General features: G+C 37.8%; 1 pseudogene; it reads left to right on the top strand.

Annotated features, from left to right (window-relative positions):
• The first annotated feature begins 1,903 nt into the window (after window positions 1-1,903).
• On the top strand, window positions 1,904-12,120 carry LOC132846789 (nuclear valosin-containing protein-like; annotated as a pseudogene).
• Window positions 12,121-13,988: the final 1,868 nt, after the last annotated feature.

Raw genomic sequence — 13,988 nt, 5'->3', positions numbered from 1 at the left:
TGTATCACATCTGCATTGTCTTGCATAGTCTGTATTATTTTGTCTTGTATAGTATAGTGTTATTTATGTCTGTACCTTTGAGAGTCACAAAGAGCTGGAACCAAATTCCAGTCAACCAAATGTCAACTGATTCTAATTCTTATTCTGATTGTACAATTCTATACTTAAGTGCACAGAATTTTGCTGATTTATCAGAAGTGAATTATTTGTTTGCATTGAAGCTTGGACCAAACCTCCCAAACTTTAGCATTCCACAATGATGTTTCAAGATGTTGGCGGTAATGAAGAACCTCTGATGGTATGATTTAACCTGTATGATTTAACCTGTATGTCCATGTAGTGTTAATTTCGTCACCTATTTTTAATTTAGTCTTAGTCTTGTGCCAAATGTCCTTGTTAGTTTTAGTCATATTTAGTCATTCACATATCTTTTTTTGTTAGTCAAGTTTTAGTCGACTAAAAGTCTTGTCATTTTAGTCTAGTTTTAGTCAAAAGAAAACTCAAGGTATCTTAATCAAGTTTTAGTCGACTAAAAGTTTTTTAATTTTAGTCTAGTTTTAGTCAAAAAATTGTAGTCTTTTTTAAAATAACACATTATTACTGAGATTATTACTGATAAACATTTCAGTAAAAAAGTGTTTCACATATCTCAAACATTGGTTAAATGTCGTAATTACCTGACAAAATACACTTGTTGAATGATTTTTGTTGAATGCAAATGTTAAACGTGTCTGGTTTTCAATTTCTGATTTAGGAGACACATTCACAAATGATTAACATGCTCTGAAGAGTATTTTATTTTAACCAACACAATTCAAAAGCTGCGGCCCAACAGACTCCGACTGACAACTTAAGTTACAAAGGTTTTTAAAACTGTTTTGGTTGCCTTGTGTCTCAGGTTTCTGTTCAAATCAGAAATAAAATAAATATACTCAGAAAAACTGAAAAGAATAGGCCTACTTTACTGTGGGCCTAAAATACAACCTATTTACAGTCCGCGCATCACAAAAGTATCAGTGAGAAGTTGAGAACACTCGTTTAAACAGTGCATACACTCGAACTTGACTGCACATCACATTTTTTACTTTATTGATACTGCTTTTAATCGTAATGCAAAGACCGGTCATCGGGACATACTGTAAGCTGTCATGTACAATAAAAGAGCCTGCGCAGCGACAGGAAATATAATTTTTTCGTCAACAATAATGCATGTTAGTTTAGTCTTAGTCAGCATTTTTGGACAGTGGTGCAGTCTTGTCATCGTCTCGTCTTAGTCATGAAAAAAAGGTTGTTGAACATATTTCGTCTCGTCTCGTCTGACGAAATTAACACTATGTCCATGCTAACATTAATTAGGATTTCACCCAACAAGTTCAAACATTTTTTAAAGTGTGTGTGAGAGTGACTGACTGACTGACTGACTGACTGACTGACTGAGCGAGTGAGAGAGAGAGAGAGAGAGAGTGAGTGACTGACAGTGAGAGAGTGAATGAGTGACTGACTGAGTGACAGAGCAAGTGTGACTGACAGTGAGAGAGTGAGTGACTGAGTGACAGAGCGAGTGAGTGACTGACAGTGAGAGAGTGAGTGAGTGACAAAGCGAGTGAGTGACTGACAGTGAGAGAGCGAGTGAGTGACTGAGTGACAAAGCGAGTGAGTGACTGAACGAGTGAGTGACTGACTGAGTGATAACGCATAATGCATTGATTACTATAACGCACTCTATATTGGTCTTAGCCAGTCTTCTCTGTCTCACCTTCAATTAGTCCAAAATGCTGCTGCACGTCTTTTGACTGGTGCAAGAAAATAAGACCATATAACACACATTTTGACCTCACTTCACTGGCTGCCGGTGTATTACAGGGTTCAGTTTAAAGTGCTATTATTTTTTTCAAATCTTTAAATGGTCCGACCCCGACATACTTTACAGAACTGCTTCACCCCTACAGTCCTGCCCATTCCCTTAAGTCAGCTGATCAAATGCTTCTTGACACCAAAAGGTCAAAGAGGAAGCTTAGAGGAGACTGTGCCTTCTCTGGTGCTGCTACTAGGCTATGTAACAACTTGCCTCTGTACATCAGACAAGCACCACCATTTCCTTGTTTAAAAACGGTTGAAAATGCATTTCTATTCCCTGGTTTTTGTTTAATTCTAAATTATTGCTGTTATCATTTAATTTTGCTTCTATTTAATTATTTTACTATCTGTATTTTATATTGTACAGCACCTTGTGTTCAGCTTTGGTTGTTTTAAAGTGCTTTATAAATAAAGTATTATTATTATTATTATTATTATTATTATTATTATTATTATTATTATTATTATTATTATTATGTGTAAAGTGTTTTCTGTGTTTGTTGTCTTTAGGAGTTGTTTAAATTACTCGTCCATATTCGTTATATTGAACTGTTCCGGCGGCTAGGAGTGGGGCCTCGAGTCCTTCTTCATGGGCCGCCCGGCTGTAGGATGGCCCTCTTTGCTCAAGCTGTTGCTAAGGTGAGTGAGAGAACGTTGATGTTGCAAATAATCACAGCCTTGTGTGACTGGCTTGCATTATATGGGCAGAAGTTTTGTTGAGTGTTGAGGTTAACGGGTCTCACTGACAAACTTTATTTATTTGAAACTTGTTCACAAGAGGAGTCACACAGAAATTCATAAATGAAAAAAGAAAAAAATTAATAACTTGATAAAGGAGACTGAGGATAGAGTTAGGTGGAAACTGATTATTCGCTGTGGCGACCCCTAATGGGAAAAGCCAAAAGTAGTTGAAGAAGATAATTGAGACTGAATATTGTTTATTGGCCTACTATTCAACAAAGATTGATGCTTGATTCCTTTCTGTTCTTTAATAGCCATACGTTAGGTATTAAATAGTAACTACTACGTAGCAAATCTAATACAAGTTCATATAAGTGAGTTTGTTGGAGAGGTTTGGCAGTGGTTCTTTGTGATCTGAGAGTTTTCTGTGTAAGTGTAGAAAATGGAGTTGCCCATATTGACGGTCTCTGCTCCAGAGCTGGTGTCGGACATTACGGGGGAACCGGAGAAGAAACTACGTGAGCTGTTTGAGCAAGCTGTGGTAAGTGCAGTTAAACACATTTAAAAGAATAAATATACACTAAATTATTGTCTTGTTAAATGTGGAGTGGACATGTACTATATACATACATATAATATATACCATTATATTTAACACATAGTATTTTTATCTATAACACAGTCACGTTTCTGTTACTGTATAGAGCTGTCTGAAATACCCCATTTTGGCCAAATCTGAAAGCAGCTACAATGCTTCTTTCAGATTTGGCCAAAATGGGGTATTTCAGACATGCTTTCTGTTCAAACATTCATTCATCTTATGCACACAGAAATCATGGAAACCTAAATGTACCATGATGAACAAAATTGTAACACTAAGAATGTTTTAGTATTAAAGCACTTTTTTTGATTTCAACATTGTAAAAAATCCTTTAATGTACACATGACATTTAGGTTCTCCAGATTTTTCTAAATTAGCCACCTATAGAAGATAGCTGTTCTAATGTTACCTTCAGAACCAGACTCAGGACATCAGAAATGCTCCCCAGCTGACAAATGGGATATTAGCGTAGTGACAATACACTGAAGTGTCCATTATAAAATTCGCAGCATATTGCACAGCTGTTTATTGTGTATGTGACTGTTATTCAACATTAATTGACTTTTTACAGATACTGATCTTGCTCTAAACATACACTATATGTATGTGGACACCGAACATCACATTTGTATGTGGTTTGTCCCTAAACTTGTCACAAATTGGGGAGTACTGATTTGTTTAGAATGTCTTTATATCCTTTTTTGTTAATTTCCTTTACTTCCACTAAGAGACCCAAACCTGTTCCAGCATGACAATCCCCGTGTGCACAAAGCAATCTCCATGACAACATTGCCAAGGTTGGAGTGGAAGAACACGGAGCCCTGACCTCAAACCCATTGAACATGTTTGTGATGAACTGGAACACTGACTGCACCCCAGACCCACTCACCCAACATCTGTTTCTGATTTCCCTAAAGATCTTATGGGCTAAATGGGCACAAATCCCAAAAGCCTGGCACTAGAGAAAATCTTTCCCAGAATAGTAAAGCTTATTGTAACAGAAAATTGGGATAAATCTGAAATGAGGTTTCAGAATGCACATATGGATGTGATTGGTCATGTGTTCCACCTTTGGTCACGTAGTGTACACTCAGCTTCCCATCTTATATACACTACAGTATATCATAACTGTTTATTGATCTGTTATTCAACATTTATTTCTACTTTTCCTCTATATATATTTGCATATTTGTCTTCCTCCTGTACAGAGCAGGGCTCCCTGTATTCTGTTCATTGATAAGCTTGATGCCCTCACACCAAAGAAAGAGGTGGCCTCCATGTACATGGAGAGACGAGTTCTTTCTCAGTTACTCACCTGCATGAATGGTGAGTGTTCTGAGATAAGCTAATGATTAAAATAAACCATCTGAATAATGGTTTGTTTCAAGACATTTGGTGAAATAAGCAGCTTGTATTTTTATCATGCAGGTTTTTACATGTGTGTGTTAGTGCTAGAGAACTTTCAAATCTGTTTGTTCAGCAGATGTTGATTTTTCTGTAACAGCAGCTCTGATAGATGATCTAGCATGGATAGGATGCAAAGGTTTGCTCCAAATGTTAAAAAAAAAAAACAACAACAAAAAATAAACGGTAAAATAAAATACAAAAAATAATGAAAAAGTAGGTTTGAAAACCTTTTATAGCTTTTCTGGATCTCCAATAATGGCTGAGATCAATGTTACTGTTAAGAATAATGAAGAGCTGCACAGAGGATATGTTCAAAGACTGAGGAAGTTATGACAGAAAAGTCAATTTTTCAGAAATTGATGTAATTTTGTTTTTCCCCACTCCTTTTGATTTAAAATACTTAACCCTTAACCCTCAATTTGCTCAGTTATATAAAATGAGATAAAAATGTATGTTGCTCTGGATGAGGGCATCTGTCATATGCCATAAATAAATGTTATTATTTAAATCTATGTCTTCCTTTATTCTTATCGCTTTTTATATTATTATTTTTAAGGGTATACAAGCTTTTGCTTTTAACTGTGTGTTTTCTTCGGTCATATTCTCATCCTCTGACTGTATTTTCCTTCCTCTTTAGACTTGAATTCCTTAAGTATCTCAGCTCCGGTCTTAGTTATTGGAGCCACCACCCGGCTTGATTCTTTAGATCCAGCATTGAGAAGGGCAGAAAGTTTTGACAGACTACTCTGTCTGCGAATACCAGACGAAGGAGCGCGTTTCAAGTACGTAGCCCTCAGACCTACACTGCAACTTCTCCATGTGCTGCACCTCTTGCAAAGCAATGACCTTTATTTCATATATCACCTAATAAACGATTTCTTTACATTTTCCTTTCTCCTATGCCACAGAATTCTTAGTATTCTTTGTACAAATCTGAAGCTGGCAGCAGACGTTGACTTTACACAGCTGGCACGGCTCACACCTGGATATGTCATTACGGATCTGATAGCACTGTGCCGGGAGGCATCCAAGACTGCTGTAAACCGACTCCTGTTGCCGCAGCTCGAGAGTCAGAACATCACTGATGTACAGAATGATGTCAGTACCAAAACTAAATTTAAGTGCAAAACTAGGTTTGCTTATATCTGTGCCTAGTATCAAAAGGGGAATTCTTTCCCAGACATTCTCAGACATTTAGGTTTTTGTCTGTCCGCCTCCTGGTGGTCCAGTGGCTGGATCCTGCGCTTTTATTGCCGTGGGCCGGGTTCGATTCCCAGGCAGGGCGCTAACCCAGCCACTGAAGATTTCATTCTCAGTGCCAGTCCTAAGCCTGGATAAAATGGGAGGGTTGAGTCAGGAAGGGCATCCGGCATAAAAACCTACGCCAAATCTAATATACAGACCACGTGATCCGCTGTGGCGACTAAGAACATGGAGCAGCTGAATGAACAACATCAACATTTTGGTTTTTGTCTGTATTAAACCGTGGTTTTAATGAACTTCACCTGTTGTAGCAACTAAATGGATAGGGTCTGATCTATTTTGAAAAACAAAAACACATGCGTGCAAACCGATGTTACTGTGCATAGAAGGTCTAGAAGACTTGTGGGCTTCCACACTGGTAGTCTAGTCTGAAGGAGAGCATGGTTTGCAGAAAAAAATTGTTCATGTGAAAGCAGTCATGTGGCTTGGGAAGATTAGAAGGGAATCTGTAGAAGGTTCCCAACTCGTACTCGGGCCTGTTAAGGAAGTAAAGTAATCTGCGCATGTGTTTTATCATTAGTTTCCACCGAACATGGGACACAGAAGAGGTGAGGTGCCTTACTGTGTTCTGCATGCATGTTTCTGATGACGTAAGCTGAACACAAACCCAGCAGGGGAAACAAATGCTCTCAGATTCTTACTGTCTAGTGCTTCAGTATCTCCTAACAGTCATTATCAAGTGACCAACAAATCAAATGGGATTGTTCTGTTTTCTGCAAATGCAGTAAAGTGAAAATTTAAATGATTCTCATGCACCATTTATATTTGTCTTCAGGTTTTTATTCCTGTTTGTGATTTGCTTCACACATTGAACAGTGTTTAGATTGTAAAAAAATAATAGGTAGGAATCCAGTTAGCTTAATTGCTGATTTATAAATTAGGTTATAAGTCAGAAAGTTCATACTAGGTTGAAGTGAGAATTGCAGAATGCTGAAGGCATATTATGTGTTAGTAAAAAGAATTTCTACACACACAAAGAGGTGGGTGAAAGGAAGAAGTAGTGCCTCTTTTATGCTTTGAAAGCCATTTGTTTTTCTCTTCACCAGCAGGGAGAGCTAGAACGACTGCGGTCTATGCTGAGAAACGGAGACCCTCAGCGTGAGGAGCAGCATGCTGATTTCTGCATCGTCATGGATGACTTCAGGGAGTCTTTGGCACGGGTCCAATCATCTGCCCACCTTGATGGCTTCGCCACTGTGCCTGGTGTCACCTTGGATAATGTCGGTGCACTGCAAGACATTTGGGAGGAACTCGACATGGCCATCTTGGTAGGATTAGCACACAGTTTAGTAATGTTCAGAAATCCATTAGATCATAACATGAGATAAAAAAAAAATGTGTGTGACTGCGAAGCTGAAGCTGTAACAGTACATGTTAAAGCAAAAAGTACTGAATGTACTAAAATATATTCTGATAAGTCCTGATATAATTGTTTATTATATATCTATTATCTTTTATCCTTTAACTCAACTTATACTCAGGCTTGACCTGTATTACCCTCAAAAGTCTCAGTTTGATTCAGTTGTTGATGGAGTTGAATATCTGGTATTTGACTTTAATTACATGAGCACATACAGTACACTTGATACAGTGACTTAGCTGCAGGTGTTTGTGTGTGAGTTTTAAGAATTTCTTTCTGCCGGGCCATGTCATGTTCCTAACTAGCTGACAAACTACCAAAGCCTTATATTGCTTGTGTGTGAATGTAGAGATTGTTCAATTCAATTCAATTCAATTCAATTCAATTCAATTCAATTCAATTCAATTCAATTCAATTCAATTCAAAGCAGCTTTACAGAACATAAACATAGAACAAAAGGTTATTATAAAGAATAATATAAAGATTAATAAAATACAAAATTCAAGATTAATATTAGATATATTTAAATACGTTTGTATTTATCTCCAATGAGGAAGTCTGAGGTGACTCAGGCGGCAGTGGCGAAGAAAAACTCCCTTAGATGGTAAAGGAAGAAACCTTGAGAGGAACCAGACTCAAAGGGGAACCTCATCCTCATATGGGTGACATTGTGATATAGACATTGACATAGTGTGGGTCATGCACTGTGAATACAGGGTGAATAAGGTCATCATTAGCATATATCAAGATCCATTGTTAACCTGTATGTTTAGAGTTGAAGTGTTTATAAAGCTGCAGTGTTTTGTAGCCTTTTAAAAGATTTGGGATTAGAAAGTGTGTGTGTGTGTGTGTGTGTGTGTGTGTGTGTGTGTGTGTGTGTTCAGGCTCCTTTACGTAGTTCAGAGCAGCCCGAAGCTCTGGGATTGAGATCCCCTGCCAAAGTGCTGCTCGCTGGACCTCCAGGCTGTGGAAAGACCCTTCTTGCCAAAGTATACCGACGTTTCCTCTCTAGATTTGCTCTTTTTCTGTATCTCTCAGTTGTTATGTATTCTTAATGATTGATTTGATTTCAAAGCCAACATCAGTTCTACAACTTCATCTAGAAGTAGAAATCCACAAAAAAAGTCTCTAAAAGATAGAGAGTAAACATGTGTCTCTGCTAGAAATGTTGTCTCTAAGCAGGGTTTGTAAATTAGCAGCCTCACAGCTTAACTAACCTTCTCTGTTTATTATTACAGGCTGTTGCCAACAAGTCTGGTTTAAACTTTATATATGTCAAGGGCACCGAGCTACTGAACATGGTGAGTTCCATAGGTGCTCACATGCCATACATTAAAAATCATGCTTTTTAAATGAATCATAATGCTTTCAGAATGCTGGTTATTTGTTAGAAGGCATGTATTGTCATGTAAAATGGTCATTTTCTTGATACTGATGTATATAAGCGATTTGTAGAGAGCTATAAGCTCAGGTGATGTTAGATGATGATGATGAAGATGATGATGATGATGATGATGATGATGATGATGATTGCACCAATGGTCAAAGTAATAGTGATCATCATAAAGAGTTATTAGCAATAAGGGTGACAGTTGTAGTATTAGTAGAGATTGTGTGGTCTAAGAAGGTGGGTGGATGGGTTTGGTAGGAGAAGGGACATGTCTTCCGCAGACTCTCGGATGGTTGTCATATAAGACTCTGATATTGATCTCTGTAACTGACAAAACAAGACAGCCTGCTATCTTAGCATACAGTATATTAGACATGAAAGCATATTTCTGGTCATTGTAATCTCTGTAATCTTATTTCTGTTTTTAAAAACAACAATCTACTCTTATTCTATATAGAACATATTATTTGCATTATAGTGACCTGTTTTAATCCTGTCTATGTTTTTAGTGACATTTGTTTTTCTCCTGCTTTTGATTCTGCACCATCTCTCTCTGATAGCTCTAAAGATAATAGGCCAAAAATAAAAAGAAATTTAATTAAAGCCCAAAGTATATTTGCATGTGGCGGCTGATACACAGCCTATTTTCAGAGTTACTCCTGTAAAAAGACCCTTTTTTCCCTAATCCATTATTAACTCTTTAGAACTTCCAGCTGATTTGGTTTTTGGTATGTAAAAGATTTCTCATGATAGTGTTGAGCTATAATGGCAGATCACAATGCACAAGCTTATCAGTCTCTATTACTTAATACACAGAGGCTTTAATGACTCTGAACTATTTCCTCGTGTCAGGTGCTATGTATAAATAAAATTGTACACATTTTTCTTAAATCAAATTCTTCTGCAGGATGTTGGTGAAAGTGAACAGGCAATTCGCCAGGTGTTCCAGAGAGGACAATACTCTGCCCCGTGTCATCTTTTTCAATGAGATTCATGCCCTTTGCCCCAGGCGTTCTGGCCATAAGGTAATTACACAATATAGCTCTCACTATTTGGTGTGAAGTTACATCAGGTTTAAGAGAACTGCTTTTATACATGTATACATGCAAACGCCGCACACACAAGGCGGAGGCGGGAATTGAACCCCCAACCCTGGAGGTGTGAGGCAAACGTGCTAACCACTAAGCCACCGTGACCCCCATGTGCTGAGATCAATGGTTAATTTCACATTATGTCTTAGTCGAACAGTCTTAAGTGTCTTTCAGCTCAGAGGAGGATAAAAACAATGGGAGTTGTTTAAGTTGAGAAAGCAAGATAGGATTAACTCTGATCTGTAGGGCACTGTGCCAGGTACACACAAATATATGAAGCAACATTTGAGGTGATAAAACTATTTTTTACACAGGGTTGATGAGTAGCTACCTGGACACTTTGTGTCTTCTTTAACTTAATAAGAAACAGTTCGTTCCTATGGAAATCTTTCCTACATTACTGTATAGCACACCTTTACAGTATAATCTTCACTTCTGTTGATAGAATTGAATACATGTACTTAGTGATTGAAAATGTCTCAAATGGCTTTGGTTTGTGTGTTCAGTCTGAAGCCAGTGTACGTATGATGGACCAGTTGCTGACTGAAATGGATAGGTTGGGGACACGTTGCCAGGTTTACATCATGGCTTCCACCAACCGGCCAGGTAAAAAGAGCCAGCAAAGCATTTCATGCATGTTTATGTCTTTTCCAACATTTATCTGATGACTATATTTGATTTGGGTCAGATATCATTGATCCAGCAATGCTTCGACCAGGCCGTTTAGACAAAACATTGTACGTGGGTTTGCCTCTGCCAGAAGACAGACACGCTATATTGCTCACTATTACCAAGGTGAATTTATTTGTTTTATCACGATAGCTGTATTAATCTGCTTGTATAGACCAGTAACAGGTACTGAATTTCAAGTAAATTGTTAATAATCCATGGAATTGCCACAGAGAGGAACTAAACCTCGCCTGGACTTAGACGTGAACTTGGAGGAAATTGCCCATGATGAACGTTGTGACCGTTTCACGTGAGTATTAGACAACAGGAAAAAATAAAGCTAACTTTGATGGAACAGAATAGAAAGTTTATTATATATATATTAGGAAAAAACTAGTGTTAAGTCTGTAACAAATTTAGAAATTAGTTCCTCGGGAGCTCTTGGTTGCACAATTCCACTTGACTACATAATGTTGTAGAAAGGACATTATTTACATTAACATTATTTTCTCTCCAGTGTCACCCAAATAATGATGGGTTTCCTTCTGAGTCTGGTTCCTCTAAAGGCTTCTTCCTTATATTATCTCAGGGAGGTTTTCCTCACCACCGTCACCTCAGGCTTGCTCATTAGGGATAGGTGTTATATAGAAATAGTAATTTAATTTTAAGCTTTACCATTTTTATTCTGCTTCTATTCTTCTGTAAATCTGCTTTGATATAACATCTATTGGTAAAAGCGTTATACAGATAAATTGAAATTAAAGTGAATTTTTAATTGAATTTATTCCCGCTCTGGGCAGCTGAATCCACCTGTCATTGGAGCCTTTGCATGTGGTGCTATTTAAATTTTACATTTCCATTCTATTTTCTGTGTACAGAAATGCCAATAATTCCTTTCTATTAACAAATGGTCCACACTTGCATGTGAAATGCTTTAATCGTAGTGTCCTCGGGTCCATTGTTACTTTGATACAGAGCACACATCCTCCTCCAGCTCCCACTCAGACATACGAGTCAGCAGGAAAAATTTCGAAGAGGCTTTCAGGAAGGTGCGGCCCTCCGTTTCCAAACAGGTAAGTGCACTAAACGCAAGAGTGCCGGGTACAATAATACTGATATGTAGCGATCTGAAAATATACTGTTCTCCCGGATAAATAAGTCAAGAAAAGTGAGCGAGGGAACAGTCCATACCTTGAGCAGCTTGTATAGTGTCTGCAGTTTAGTCTGCTAGACATGTTTATCCAAAATAAGTGCATTTCTGTAACCCAGCATCAAGTCACAAGAGCTAATGATTCCCCTAAGATCGCTATTAGCTTCAAAACCTGTGGCCTAATATATATATTAATAAATAATATATATATTATTAAACGTAGCTGCTATTTATACACTGTTTTCTTTGGTGGAGCAAAGTCAGCTCTGGCTCCTGGTTTGTGGTTGTAGAAAAAACTGGTCTGTGCTACGTGGAATTTGTGCAGCAAATGATCTTTGCAGGCATTGCGTAATTTGTCATTCCTCTGTTAGAAAAGCAAATTATTCTCACCCTCTGGGCCTTTGATGCCAGCTATCATCTAGCTATTATCTAGAATTATCGTCAGCTATTATCTAGAATTATTATGGGGCTTTCAAATTCAGAAGAAGCCAGAATTCTGATTCTGTTTTGCTTTATTCCACACAGGACCAGCTCATGTATGAGAAACTGCGAGAATCTCTCACCAAATAGTAGTCGAGAGGACGGAGAGTGCTGTTTTTCTTATTCTTTCTTAACATGTTTTGTTTTCATTGATGTACTTCAATATCATTCATTCATTCATTCATTCATTCATTCATCTTCTACCGCTTATCCAAACTACCTCGGGTCACGGGGAGCCTGTGCCTATCTCAGGTGTCATCGGGCATCAAGGCAGGACACACCCTGGACGGAGTGCCAACCCATCGCAGGGCACACACACTCATTCACTCACACAATCACACACTACGGACAATTTTCCAGAGATGCCAATCAACCTACCATGCATGTCTTTGGACCGGAGGAGGAAACTGGAGTACCCGGAGGAAACCCCCGAGGCACGGGGAGAACATGCAAACTCCACATAACAAGGCGGAGGCGGGAATTGAACCCCCAAACCTGGAGGTGTGAGGCGAACGTGCTACCGTGCCCCCGTACTTCAATATCATTCTTCAATATTATAACATTCAACAATAACTTCAATATTATTCTATCGACCTTGGTTCCATGAGGGCCGTGTTGAAATAAACATTTTTTGGACAAGTGTGTATGTATGTCTGCAAATACACACACTGAAAAACCTAAATTATTATATGACATGAAGGAATTTTTTAATCTAGTTTAATAAATTCACACAAATGCAGCAAACCATAACACCAAAGCAGGAATGAAATTAAACATGGCCATGTATTATTAACCCACACAGAGATTTCAATGACTGAAAGTCTTTTCCAGCATGGACTCTAATACTTATACAGGAAATCATTTCTCCAGCAGAATCGTCCCTGCAGTCACACAGCTGTACAGATGTTTCTCTTTAGCTTAGCATGTTTGATGCATTCTCTATGGATCCATAGACAATTAAGGTCTCGATTTAAAGAAAGACGCATGCAGAACTTTCAAGATGTTTGGTGTAGTGATTTGGTTGAGCTACCTTCAGCGAGTGCTGCCATTTTGTGTTGCAACCATAAGCTTTGTAAGAGAAGGTTACTATATTTAGGAGCATAGTTACCGCATACAGTAGTGCCTCTGTCCTCAGGGAATAAGCAGTCTTTCAATTGATGTGAATGTTAAATGCAAGTCTTTTTTATGTGTTTGGTTGAGATGAAAGTCTGAAACCACTGCCCTGTTTCTTGAGCAGGTTTAAGCATTCTTACAGTTCATTCAAATTAGCATAACTTTGAAATCGGATTAAGATATAGTCTTCATAAAGGAAGAGTTTGCAATTTGGCTTATGCACATTTCTTCTTGTGGCACATTTGCATTTACACATGCATCTTTGTGAGCAGGATTTATCCAATGTAAAAGGCAGGTAAGAATTAGTATAATTTTGTTTAATGAAGCCACATGATATCTTCAAATCAAAAAGTAAACTTCCACAGTTATTGCATACAGTACCATGTGTTAACATAGCCCCAATATTTGACCACCTTTTTACAAGTTTTCTGGTTTATCAATACTAATAGTCATAATATAACTTTAATTAAAAAAATGTCAAGCTTAGCAAACTATTTCCTGATAACACCCTTAACAACATTTACATTTACAGCATTTGGCAGACGCCCTTATCCAGAGCGACATACATAAATGCTTAAATCTCGATCATTGGATACATTAATGCTGGTTCAAGAAACCGACTCAGACTAAGTTTTATCATCCATACTAATCTTGTCCAGTTATCTTTAAACTTGCAAAAAAAATGTCTCCTGAAATATGATTGGCCTACTGTGGACATGTGTTTTTTTGTTTATTTTAATAAAAACATCATTAATAGAAAACCATTTACAGACTAGTACACATATGGAGCAAAGAGGATAATACAATCAGGGCTGAAATATCAGTCAAAAGCAGGTCCTGAGAAATTGCCTCTACATTGTTTCCCATGATGCCACTGTGTAAGAGTGGCACTCCTGCCAGCAGACACTGATTACTTGTCTTATTCT

Source organism: Tachysurus vachellii, chromosome 6, assembly GCF_030014155.1.
Source record: "Tachysurus vachellii isolate PV-2020 chromosome 6, HZAU_Pvac_v1, whole genome shotgun sequence".
Taxonomy (NCBI): Eukaryota; Metazoa; Chordata; class Actinopteri; order Siluriformes; family Bagridae; genus Tachysurus; species Tachysurus vachellii.
Note: the sequence above shows the minus strand (reverse complement) of the source record. Positions and strands in the feature narration are given on the sequence as shown.